Raw genomic sequence first — 13,598 nt, 5'->3', positions numbered from 1 at the left:
GCCTGGGCTACCAAGTGAGTTCCAGGAAAGGCGCAAAGCTACACAGAGAAACCCTGTCTCGAAAAACCAAAAAAAAAAAAAAAGAAGGGTTTGTTATTAAAAAGGACACAGGTCTCCCAGGGCCTCTTCAGCGACTCCATTATATTTGGCTAACTTCTGTTCTCAAACAGGTTATCTGACATCATCTCTGTTCATTTGATGGCACAACAGCCTCAGAGATCAAGAGAGCTGGTCCAATCCAATGTTTACAGATGCAGAAACTCATCTTAGCGATATCACATAGAGTGGGCCCACGGGCCACAAAGCTGGTATTCTTTGCCTGTAGTCCTGTTTCTCCCAAGAGGCCACCAACTCCACCTGTGAGCCTGCTATCCTGTGAATCCTCAGCAAGTTGGGTTAAGTCGTTCTCAGTGCTCAGCCTAAAAGATCACAGTGGCAAGGGACTCTGCCATTGGAACATCAGGGCTAGAGGAGAGTTGGGACTTTTCTGGGGAGCACCTTCATTTCTTCAGCTCTTTTGGTGTAAGCTCCTCAAGGACAGGTAATATGCTGTGTTTACTCCCCTGTTTTATTCCTTCCCTGGAAGGGACTGCTCAAGGCTTATGTATGATGAATGAATGAAGAAGGTTTCCCGATATAGAATTCTCTCATCAAACCTAATTCAATTAAGTATTTATGAACCCAGTGCAGCGCTGAGTTCTAGATGCCCTTCTGGGCATATTTACCTATTCCTGCTCCTTAGTCTCTGCCCTTGGGCCTAACCTATTTAAAGTACACCTAACAGAGATGTTCCACTCCCTGTAGAAAAGCTCCCTTCGGAAGCCTGCCATCCCTCATCTGTTACACAGTTACCCTTGGCTTGTATTAATGGTACCTTTCATTTCAAATTGAAAGAAGGAAATGCATAAAAACCCCTTGGGCAGTTTAGGATTCTCCTTTGACCTGAGATGGTGCTTTCCATTCCTTAGTATCCCATGAGGGAGGGAAAGCTCAGTGGTTCTTTAGGAGGTTCCACATAAGAGTTGCTTCTTGATTTTACTTAAGCCAGACACACGAATGCCATCTTATGATAAGAAGTATCTATAAATAATTAAAAGCTGGTCTTTTGTGTGGTTGATGTTTCGTCACCAGGTATGTGCTAGAACTGGTCTTAAGATAACACTTGGAGTTCTCTGTCATTCACTGTCTCTGTAGGACAACTTTTTGTAAAGTTTAGAATGTCTAAAAGTCAGCTCCTGAGTGTCATAGACAGCAGCTATTGGTTCCCTGTGGAGGCCATTGAGGGAGGTTGCAGGTCCAAGGGGGAAAGCCATGGGAGTTTATGAGGACCCAGTTATCTACCAATTGTACTTGGTAAACCCACGCCCCCTCTCTGAGCCCCACCTTCCTTATTAGTACATTGGAAGGCTGGGATAACTGGGGCAAAAAAATAGATCAAGATGTTTCCTAAGATCCCTGTCAAAATATCCTCATGGTCCAGAACCTCATGATTTCCCTTCTTTGTTGAGCAGACTCAAACCATTGGTCAGTTAGTGTCTAAATGCTGGACCAAGGTATCAAAGTCAGCACCATCATTCGGGTTGGCTCATGACAGAAGAATTGGCAGCTCCCTGGTGAACTATAGTAATGCTTCCCGATCCTTTCTATCTTTTTGCCATATTTCATTCTGTGGGACTCATGGAGACTGCAGGATCAACATCATTCCTTGCACTTCCATCTCCATGCTGGTGTGGCTCGCCAGATGCTGGAGCTGATACAAACTCAAAAATCAGAGTCCATAGGCCAGATAAATAATTCTGTAGGCAGATAATCCCATTGCCAGTGAGTGACATTGAGGATTCACCCTGAGACCTGTCACAGGGAAAGCTAGTGGCAGAATGAGGGCTGGACTCCTATCTCCTCAGGGTGTTTTGTGGGGGCTCAGCCTACATGTCTATGAATCAAAAAGGCCAGCAGGCTCATGGATGATAAATCCATACCTTTCATCTGCCAGGAAAGACATTTTAAGAAATGTTAACAACTTCATTAATTTTAAGTCCTCAAACATGGGCAGAGAAATTTGACTGGAAAATTACCGCCTAAAGTGATAGTTCTTCAGATTGGGAGATGTCATGGAGTCTTGGCCAGTGTAGGGTGGAACTTCACATTTGACTTAAGCCACATCCTGGTGGACAGACGGGGGCACAGAGAAAACAGTATCAACAACCCAGCCATGGGTGACATGATTGACAGAGACAGGCCAATCCTCTCTCAGGCAAGCTGTCCACCCTGAATGGAGAGTGACTTTCTTCTTGCTAGTGTTTTATGAGAAGAGACGAGGTAGAAAGAGGCTAATAAGATTTACTCACCCCCAGCCTGTAATTATCTGCTTGAGGAAAAAGTTTGACCTACCTTTTTGAAGGCTCCCAATATTTCTTCTAATTTACGTCGGGGCCTTTTATGTTGTATAAAATATATTCTCTTCAGTGGCATTCAGTATCAGATTCCAGCTCTCTCTGGCTTCTGTCTTGAATGACGATGGCCAGCTAATTTCATCATGGGGAGCTGGGAGCTGCACATTCCTCTCCCAAGGCTTTGAAACAGAGAGGACATATGAAGACAGATTTTCCTCCCTGTATTTCCTTTTATCATTGTCTCTTATGCCTGCGGATGTAGTTATGGGCTTGGCTGAAGGATTAGGCTCTGAGTAGGCTCGCAGATACAAAGGTCCTCCATCAGGTCCCACTGGATGCTTCAAGAATACTGCTGCTGGGGTTGCAAAAGAGAGTTTGATCACCTTGGTTCTAGAGCCACAAAGACAGATGGTGTTCTTCCTAACTTCAACTCTCATGTTTGCCCACTCTGGAGATGAGGAATCAGATCAGTATTCTATTTTATTATCATTGTTGAGTGTGTGTTTGTGTGCACCAATGTGTGTGTGTGTGTGTGTGTGTGTGTACAAGTGTATGTGTGTGAATGTCAGAGGCCAACCCTGGGTCTCATATTTAGGAACGCTGTCTACCTCTTTTGAAATAGGCTCTCTCATTGGTCTGGAGCTCACCAGTGACTAGACTGGTTGGCCACTGGGTCCTAGTTGCTCCCTGTCACCACCGCCCCAGCCCTGGGATTATATGTACGAGCTATCATGCTGGCATTTTGCTCAGGTTCTCATACTTGCAGGGTAAGCCCCCTACTGCCTGAGCTATACCCCTAAGCCCTGGATCAATATTTTAAACAGAATAACTGGAGATTCTTCCCCAGGTGACCAAGGCAAAGGGTATTTTCATTTGTTTTCTTTTCAAAGCTGTGGTACTTTACAAAACCCTCTGCCATGCCTTTTTTTTTTCATTTAAGTGGTATTATGAAATTGTACTTATGAAATTATACGGAGGGGAAATTATTTCATATTCCATGTTTACAGATATGTCAGTGGAAGGTGGAAGGAGTTTATTAGTAGGACTTTTAAGCTACTGAATGGGTGAACTAAAAAAAAAAATGAGAGTTCTGTCACATCACAAAGTTATTTCAGAGATGAACCATAGAGAACATTCACTCTTCCTGCATGGCCTAGCATTGGAGTTGAAGGATCAGGCTGATGTACACAACCTTGGCTATCTGTAGACCAAGCATCCGATGACCTTGAATCAAGACCATTCCTGGCAGGCTAGTCATTTCACCTCCCAAGAAGCATGTGGGTTGGGCCACTTGGCACGGTAAACATTCTTATGTACTTTTCCATTTCAGACTATGATCCTTATTATAGGTTGCATTATGTTATGCCAAAAAAATATGTTTAAGTCCAAAGACCCTAGTATCTGTGAATGAGATTTAATTTAGCACAGTATCTTTGCAGCTATAATCAAATTAAAATGATGACACAGGGATTCATTGGGCCCAGATGTGAAATGACTTCTGGGCTTAAAAGAAGAGAAACCATAGGCACAGATATGCACCAAACATCTTGTGGTTAAGAATTCAGAGTCCGGGGCCATGCTTTGTATGCTAAGGAACACCAAGGATGCTGGCAGTAATACAATCTGAAAGAGAGGTGTGGATTGGAGTCTCCTCCAGAGTTCAGAGACAGCATGGCCTTGGCAAATGCTTGATTTCAAGTCTCTTACCCCAGAACCATGGGAGAATAACGTTTCCTTGTTTTAAGGAGTCCTGTTTGTTGGACTTTGTTATGACATCCCTAAGCATGAAGTTCAAAACCATCATCCATTCTCCATCACCCCCAAGTCCATAACTTGGGCTCTCACAAAATGATATATTCCTCCTGACATCTGAGCCTACAGAAAACATTGTTGGGCTTTGAATAAAAGTTCTATTGAAACTTTGTCTTCTTTCGGGACCAGTGGGACCAATCTAATTTAGGGGCTGGTGCATTTGGAAAGAAAAATTAGACTTTTTAATTACTTTCCCTGCCACCACCACCACCATCCGACCTGTTAATGTATCAATTTCTTTGATTGAAAAGACTGGGTCAATTAAATCTATCTCTCAAAAAAAAAAAATTAACCTAACACAGAATCAAAAGTGGAAAACAAAAATTCCCCAGCTCCCTGTGGGAATTACTTCAGAGCTCTAGCAGGAAGACAGTTTGATCATATTTCTGGAATTACATATTTAATGTGACTGCCCACAATCAGCCATTCCAGCCTGCCAGGAGCCTGGCGTCACTGAAAGGCAGCCCCCAGCCTCCCCCGTGAACCGTTGTCATGGCTGAAAGCTTCCTTAGCTTCTCTTCTGCCCTGTCCGGGAGATCCTTTTGTGTTCCTTTCCCAGCCCCATTCCACTGAGCTGAGAAATCAAGTTATTTCCTAGCTCATACATCTGTATTCTTATCTGCAAGATGGCAAGGAAAAAGCCTCTGGATGTATTCACCAAAATCCCTGAGTCCCAGAGGGAACAATAATGCCAGCAGTCATACAAGACCCAAGAACATGGACCATCTGTCACCTTAAGGCCATGACCTGCTGGGAGCCAATGGAATCAATCCACAAAAATTCAATAGGAAGCAGCTGGCTTAGAAGAAGGATGTTTAAAGTGCTCCTGTTAGTCATATGCCTTTAAAAATGAGGATGCATAAAGCCAGTGAATAAATATGAATGAACATTTTATGTAAAGGCGCATTGAGTAAAGGAGAGGCAAAGAGGAAAAAATGTCTGAATCAAAGAGAAGGGAATGATTGACCAACTAGCATACATATGAGAAAAGCAGGTCCTGAGAAACCCACTGAAAATACTCGTCACAGACAGAGAAGAAAAGAGACAGGAGAGAGGGAGGAAGGGGGAATGAATCTCCATGACTAACTGATTTCTTATTGTCACATATTCCTTATCCTGCTAACATGAAACAGCTGTCACCCCTGGACATGGAGCCCCCTAATACTCATTCAGATTATGACCTTTCTCTTGATTATTGTTGCATCTTTACATGCCTAGATCATCCCCCCCACCTCTTACCATGCTTTCAGTAACACAGGGAATGATTATGAGCATTTATTATTGAGTACCCACTGTGTACCGGGTTGTGTTCTAAACATCACTGATAAAGTCGAATGGGATTCTTTCTCTTCCTTCAAGGGACTCTGGAGAAAGTGGTAGCCCTGTCTGTTCTATGATAAGTGCACCTGTGGAGGCATGTTCAAACTACCCTGGGACACAAAGACAGGAGATCCACTTCCCTAGAGGACTCAGAGAGGTGGACATTGTAGAGATGGGCACAACGAAGCTCGGGGCCTTGGACTCCAGGAACATTCAAGAGATCAGTGATGAGGGCATTCTGGGTAAGGAGAACATAAAGACATATGCAAGACCAGGTTCAGCCTTGTGATGCAGAGTGAAGATGAACTGGGAGGGGCCAGCAGGGACAAGGCCAGAGAAATAGTTGCTTCTGAATGTGTTCAGGGTTTAGACCCTCAGCCCTGTGAAAGCACAGCTACAGAGGGCGTGGTGGTTTAAATAAGAGTGGTCCCCACAGACTCTTGTTTGAATGTGTAGTCACTCACCGGGGAGTGGCACTATTTGATAGGATTAGAAAGATTAAGAGGTGTGGCCTTCTTGGAAAGTGTGTCACTGAGGGTGGGCTTTGAATTTCAAAAGTCCATGCCAGGCTCAGTGTCTCTCTGCTTAGGATGGGATCGTGATATAGCTACTGTTCCAGCACCTGCCTGCATGCTACCATGGTCCCCACCATGATGATTATGAACTAACCCTCTGAAACGATAAGCAAGCCCCAATTAAACACTTTCTTTTAAAAAAGCTGTATTTGCCATGGTGTCTCTTCACAACAATAGAATGTAACCAAGACAGAGGGACATCAGGGAGATGCTGGTCATGACAGAGAGCCTCTTTCTGGAGCATTCACTGAGTGACTGAGTGGATGGAGATACCATTAACTAAAAAGAGAAGAGGAGAAACATTTAGCAAGAAGAGGGGGCAACCAAGGTATCAAGAGAGAAGGTGCAGGTGACAAGATCCATGTTGGACAAGTTGCATTTGAAATAACCTCCAGACGTCTAGGAGGAAATGGACAGTGGAGAGGGTTGTTTTAAAAATGATAAGCAGCGCTGGTTGCTGTCCAGAAAGGTCATGAGGCATGCGCCATGACTAAACCCAGTATCAGAGTTTTATTAGGAGAAGGGGGGGGGGGTGACAAAAGAACCAGGTCTGGAGAAGAAGCACGTGCAGAGAGCAGAGAGGGGATGGGGAGGAGAGAACAGTGAGGAGGCGTCTGTGTCCGGCTTTTTAAGGATTCTCATGCATGTGAACAGGTAGGGTTACGGAGCTACGCCACACATGCACTGATTGTGTGACTGAGCTGCACGCAGTATGCAATCACACATCGCCCTAATGATGCAAGTCAAAAGTCGTAAGGCCCCTTGCTTAGCTGCTGAACTGTGTATGTGCAGTCATGCAGCTGGAGTGGCAGCAGAATCCTAGCAGAGAGTTGAGAAGTCTTTTCCCACCTCTTCTCCAGCTGTAAGAATTACATTCAGCAGCCGTGAGTGAGGTGCCGAGTTTTGTTTTGACAGCTTTGGGACACCTGAGCTATTGTATACAGAATATTTTTAACTAACCTAGAAAGGTAAGTGCCCAAAGCATATGCAGAAAAATGCCTGATAGACGTGAGAGGCAGCCCCCTTAAAATGAAATATTTTGTCAGGAGCGACCTCAGATGCAAAACCACATATCAGAAGAGACCTCTCCTGTGTAGGACTTTAGCCAGACCATTTAGAAAGATGACGAGAATAATTCCATCTGTGAGAAATTCATAGGGATTGTGAGCTATCAGGGCCCACAGCTGTCTGATCAAATAGCTTCATCTTTTAGCTGAGGAAGGGAAGGCCTAGAGTTGCCTGTATTATCTGCAGGACAGTGGCGAAGTGGAGATTGAAACCTAGGCAGCCTCTTGGCAAACCCTGTACCTTACCTCTCTATGGTAGAGGCATGGTTATGGCTATCACATGAAATTCCTCATACATCAGCCCCAATTATTGCTTTACCTATCTTATTATCTGGACATCATGGGTGTCTGTCAGCCCAGCAGAGTTGTGTTGCCCCAAGAATTGCTTCAGTGTGCAACAGTGACCTCCTTGTAGAGATGAACTTCTGCAGTATAGGTGACTCATAGCCACCTAGTGTTGTAGAATATTATTTTAAGGTGCGTTACATTTGTTTATGCTGTGGAGCATTTGTTTAATGATGTAAAGATGTGTTGCATTATTTTATGTTGCATTTGTTTAGCTCTGTGAAGCTGTGTTGCTGTGCCTGTCTAAAACACATGGTTGGTCTAATAAAGAGCTGAGTGGCCAATAGGAAGGCAGGAGAAACGATAGGCAGGGCTGGCAGGCAGAGAGAATAAACAGAAGGAGAGAAAACAATAAAGGAGCAAGAAAAGGAGAAAGAGAGGAGGACATCAGGGGCCTGTCACCCAGCTACACAACCAGCAACAGAGTAAAAAAGAAAGAAAAGTTATACAGAGATAGAGAAGGGTAAAATCCCAGAGGCAAAAGATAGATGAGATAATTCAAGTTAAGAAAAGCTGGCTAGAAATAAGTCAAGCTAAGGCCGGGCATTTATAAGTAAGAAAAAGTCTCTGTGTGATTTATTTGGGAGCTGGGTGGCAGGCCCCCCAAAAGAGCCAAAGGAGTATGAAAACAACAATAAGCTGGGGAACATCAAAATCTAGATTCCCTAGATTCTAGGGGTCACTGCATTGGCAGTTAGCTCGAGAGTCACGGGCTTTTGCTGTACCTCCATGTTGCCCCTTTAACCTCTTCCCTAATCGCTGCACGGGTGGTCTCCCAGCACCTGCCCAAAGAGGAAGTCACCCTGAATCTTGGCTCCCATTCTTGCGAGTTTTCTTTCAGTCACAGCCCTACTTTCTTTGATTCTGTTCTCTACTCCCACCCCCAACTCCCAGGTGAAGAGCCACAAGTGACCAACTGTCTTTGGGAGAGAGAGAGAATCAGATGAGATCCTGCATAGGTCCCAATCCTAAGACGTCTGCCCTGGACAGATGCACATATGAGGAAAGCCAAATGGACCTGATAGGTTATATATACATGTACACACACACACACACACACACACACACACACACACACACACACACACACACACACGCATACGCATATGTATATACTTGTAACAGTAAAAATCAAATAAGAGATCATTAATTTGGGAGGAGTGAGAGGAGATGGGAAAAGAAGGGTGATGCAGATGCAGTGCTCATGTATGAAATGCTCAAAAATATAAAATAAATTAGAAAGTGTCGATGGTCATGATTCTTAGGGACAGTATTGTTGTGACAATTGTCAGGAAAGATCAGAGTGTGCTCAGAGCACAGGTGTTTCATTACTGCTTTCTGAACTCCAGCGAGAGCAGTATCTTGTGTTTTGGTGTCATTCATCAATATATGCCCAAAGCTTTGTGCTTAAAACTTGTGAATGCCTAGTTTTCCCTCTCATAGCCTGAAAGTATGTCTTATCTTTAATTATGATACCATAAAATGTAATGTGGTTTCAAAACTCACAAAATCATACTATCGGGCAATGTTAGTTCCAAGTCCAGCGCAAATCTTTTTCTATCCTTTGTTCTCTGCACCTTCCTTTACTCTCTGTTGAAATCTTACCAATCTTCAAGGTGCTATGCATGCGTTGCCTGGCTTCTTTGTGTGTCTCCTGGCTGCACTGAGTCTGCATACTTTAAGAGTTAGATATGGGCAAACCCATCTCATCAGCTGGCCTGCAAGTGTATGACAGGTAGGGTACATGCTAGGGAAGCCTGATACTCATCTATTTCACTACTGTCATCAACTGGGAACCCTCAGGCTTTCTTGCAACACTCAGCAGATTCTGCCTCTGCAGAGACACAGTAGTAAGTGAGAGAAGTGCATGGCATCTTCTCAGGTCCCCCTTGTCCACCAGCTTCCTCCTGTTGCCATGGATGCCACATGGCTCAGAGCTTTTCTCCTGGGTTCTCCTCTCAAGAGTCTCAGTCACAAAGATCCAGTTAGAGAGCTGTCGCATTGACTGGTGGCACAGGCTGCTAAGGTTTCCTCATGTCCTCTGAACTCCTCTTTATTCTGTCTGGGACCTCCCACTTCACTGACATCCACACTCAGAGAGCAAGAGCATGCATAAATGTCACTGACCTGGAAGACCAATAGGAACTCAAGCCTCAGCCCTCTTACTTTTCCAGACTGAAGTCCCTATCCCCTTGGGCAAGCCACCTGATAGATGCCTCAGTTTTCCCTTTATAAAATGAGGCTGGACTTGTTAATTTCAGAGTACCTGTAATTTTTAATTACTTACAGTATTTTTTCCCCTGAGATGAAGAGAAGAATCTTGTTTTTTTTTCTGTCTACAGATTGTGTAGATGAAAAAATTGTGATGACGGCAGATGAGAGAAATGAGAATTAAGCTTTCTTTGCTGTCTACCACCACCCCGTGAGCTCATGCTCACACACCTCCCCCTTCGAGGCTGTGTTTATGTAATTGATTGATTAAAGGAGACTTGGCCCATCTTCTCTGCAGCTTGACTGTGAACAAAACAGATGTCTTGAGTTGAATGATTGGCTCCCAGATGCATCCCAGGACACAGGACTATGGGAAGGGAGTGAATGATTTCCAGTTCCCAGGTCCCTGTGACAAATGAATGGTGGGTGTGAGTGAGGGGCGGAGAGGGGCCAGTTTGGGTATTTAGTGTTATGAAGTGAGTGGCCAGATGTTGATGGCAGCTGGTAGATTAATACCAAAGGTGACTGGTGGGCCAAGTGTCCCTTTAGGAAATTACCCAGGAAGAGGAAGTAGCAATCCTTAATCATCTAAGTCTGGGATGGAAGGAAGAACTCCCAGCTTCCTGCTGCCCAGCTGGTGAGAGCCACGTTAGAGAACTTGGTTTTGCCACCTTCCCAAAGGGGGTGAGTAGTCTTAGCATGGTAGTTATAGAAGAAAATTGAAATTGCTTTATTTCGCCACTTCATTTCCTAATTAGGAGAAGGGGCTCTATGCAGATTAAATACCATGCATGAAGTTGCATGATCTCAGTTGAGGCCTTCTGGAGGAAGCCTTGAGTGATGAGTGCTCATTCATCCCCCTTGCCTTCACACCTCTGAGTGAGTCAAGGTTTGACACAGTCTTGCCCTCAGCACTATGAGTCCAGTGCTACTGTTGACCACTTTATCCACCTAAGACTAGCCTGGCAGCAATCTCTTGGTTTGATTGAGCAACCCTGCCTCAATAAACAGGTGTAAGAGTGATGGAGGATTATTACCAGCACTAACCTTGGGCTTGCACATGCACATGTACATGCATGTGCACACTTGCCTAGGCGCCCACCCATGTATCCACTGTACCCACAGCCGAAATGATGCCCATTATGATATAAAGTCAACCTGTGTGTGCCTCACCATACTAGATAGATATCCAGTGTATGTTTATTGTATTTATGCTTCCTCATGAAAACCCCATGACACGCGGTCTCTGCTTTAACCCCCATTTTGTGGACAGAAGAGTGAAGAACAAAGATGGTAAATAGTTTTCCCTGAGATACATGGCTGGCAGGTGGCAAAGCTAAGTTTTAAACATATCTTTAAAAAAGCATGATGTCAGGCAGAATATATGCCTCTAAGGACACTTGTAGCATCTCCCCAGACACTTCAGTGCCTCTTACCCACAGGTTGATATAAAACAGAGAGCTGGGGGGTTCCCATTGTAGACAACATCTTCTTGGGTTCCACAAGTCAAATCAGCTCAGTTCATCCCCAAGGACGAAGTAATGTGTCTGCATAACAGAAGCCTGCGTGGTATGTGAGCATCTACCCATGTAGCTAAGAAAGAATGTCCAGGGTGAGGAGCTAGCTTTGTGGTTGAGTGTTTGCCTCACAATCCTGAGGGCCTGAGTTAGGATCCCAGAACCCACATAAATGTCAGGTGGCTGTGACAACCTGCCTGGAAGGTTGTCCCAGAGGACAGAGAGCAAGCTGCCTAGTTAGACTAGCCATATCTGTGAGCTCTGGGTTTAAGACACCCTGCCTCATTGAAGAAGGTGTAAAATCAATTGAGAAAGATGTCCAGCATCAAATCTCGGGCCTTCGTATGCACACACACCCATATACATGCACGTGCATGCACACACACACACACACAAATGGAGGAGAAAGCCTATCTTCGTTCATTATCTTATGTGAGTTCGTAGGAGATACGATATTTAAATCATTGTCATTCATGCTAACATGCTCCCCATCATACATATAAGGAAACCAAGCCTCAAGTGGTTAAATGAATTGCCCCAAATCACAAGACTCATTTGGCACAGTTCTGGGAAACATTCCAGGAACTTGCTGGTGATCTCTCCTCTTCTCTCCCAGCCTCATGTGTTCTCTCATCCCATTCTCGCTGTAGCTTCTGGCCTATGAACAGACCTTCTCACCAGCAGGGAGCTTCCAGCAACCATCAAAGAGCAGTTTATTGGCAGAAGAGCAGATTTAGTTTGAGAGAACCCTAAAAGCCTTCCTGGAGATGAGTTGAGCCATCCAATCATTGGGAGATATTTGAAACCTAGCCATGTGTGGTTTTGCCAGCTCATTCCAGAAAAAAATAAAACAACAACAAACACCAGTGGATTTTTGAAAATTTTCCTAATTGTATAAGTTATTGCTTTGTTTGTTTGTTACCCAAAGCTTTACGTAATTATAATGAAAATCACAGGGTTTTAGTACCGTTTCTGCAACCCACCTACTGTGCATCCTTTGGCAAGCCCCACAATGCCTCTGGCTTCAGTTTCTGCGTCTCAGATGGACTCCAAAGTCCCTCATGATTCTTAGCGTCTACAATTGAGAGGTTCTGACAGATCTCTTAAGGAAATGAGACATTGGCTTGTGCCCCAGGATTGGCAGCTGCTAGGGGACTTCCCTTGAGCTGCTATAGTCCTGAAGGACTGGCAGTTTTGGGAATGCTGGTTTCTCCTGCTCTGCTTAATGAACTGTGGCTTCAAATCCAGATGCCTCTAAAGGCCAATGGCAAGAACATGACCACACATCCCTGACACCTCCTGTGGTGCATTATTAAATACACAAAGCAGACTTCTCAGGAACACACTGGCATGTCTATGCCATGAAGTGCATGAGGCTAGCTAGAGGTGCCAATGAGTCCTGAGAAGTAAGAACTGGTCGTCAGTGACCGTGACACTCAGGTAGCTCAGGCTTGGTGCTCCCTACAGATATGGCATTCAAAAGGCCCTCACCAAGCAGGAGAAATGCCCTTTGTATTGTGTGACCCTGACTAGTGACATACATGACTCAGGATTAGTCTTGCGCTTGCATGGATCTAATGGTTTGTCCAATGAAGGAAAAGGTTTTGACCTCAAATGTCTTTTACTCCAAGTTCTAATAGCCTCTGGTGCTGTGGATATTGCTCTGTATAAATAAAATACTGATTGGCCAGTAGCCAGGCAGGAAGTATGGGTGGGACAAGCAGAGAAGAGAATTCTGGGAACAGGAAGGCTGAGTCAGAAGATGCTGCCAGCCACCACCACGGGTACCAACATGTAAGATACTGACTGGTAAGCCACGAGCCATGTGGCAAAGTATAGATTTATAAAAATGGGTTAATTTAAGATATAAGAACTAGATAGCAAGAAGCCTGCCACAGCCATACAGTTTATAAGTAATATAAGTCTCTGTGTGTTTCCTCAGCTGTGGGACTGGCAGGTAAGAGAGATTTGTCCTGACTGTGGGCCAGGCAGGATGGAGGAAACTTCAGCTACACTCTGGCTCTGGGATTGTTGCTTGAAGGTGATACTAAATGCAGTATGGTACAAAAGAATACTAAAAAGGGCCATCTGCCATCATAAAGAGTATTTCTCATGATAAACTGAAATCTGTATTAGGATGGATATGAACATGCAAATTATGAATCTGCCAAAGTCTGTTGAACATTTGTGCCAGAGACAAGACCCTAGATCAACTGCTGGCATGAGATATGAAACACTCTTGACAGAGATGAAGAGTCCATGTCTCAGAGCCCACAAGCATGGCATCATCTCGTCTGGTTAATTCTACATTTACTTCTTAACTTGTTGGGGTAACTGCTTTTTAAAGCCCCTGCTATG

At 44.4% G+C, this 13,598-nt stretch overlaps 1 protein-coding gene across 1 annotated transcript in view; it reads left to right on the top strand.

Annotated features, from left to right (window-relative positions):
• Alk (ALK receptor tyrosine kinase) overlaps positions 1 to 13,598 on the top strand; it is a 716,558-nt gene that overhangs the window by 205,293 nt on the left and 497,667 nt on the right. The window lies entirely within an intron of this gene.

This window comes from Peromyscus californicus, unplaced genomic scaffold, assembly GCF_007827085.1.
Source record: "Peromyscus californicus insignis strain IS unplaced genomic scaffold, ASM782708v3 Scaffold_1__1_contigs__length_55948999, whole genome shotgun sequence".
Classification (NCBI taxonomy): domain Eukaryota; kingdom Metazoa; phylum Chordata; class Mammalia; order Rodentia; family Cricetidae; genus Peromyscus; species Peromyscus californicus.
Note: the sequence above shows the minus strand (reverse complement) of the source record. Positions and strands in the feature narration are given on the sequence as shown.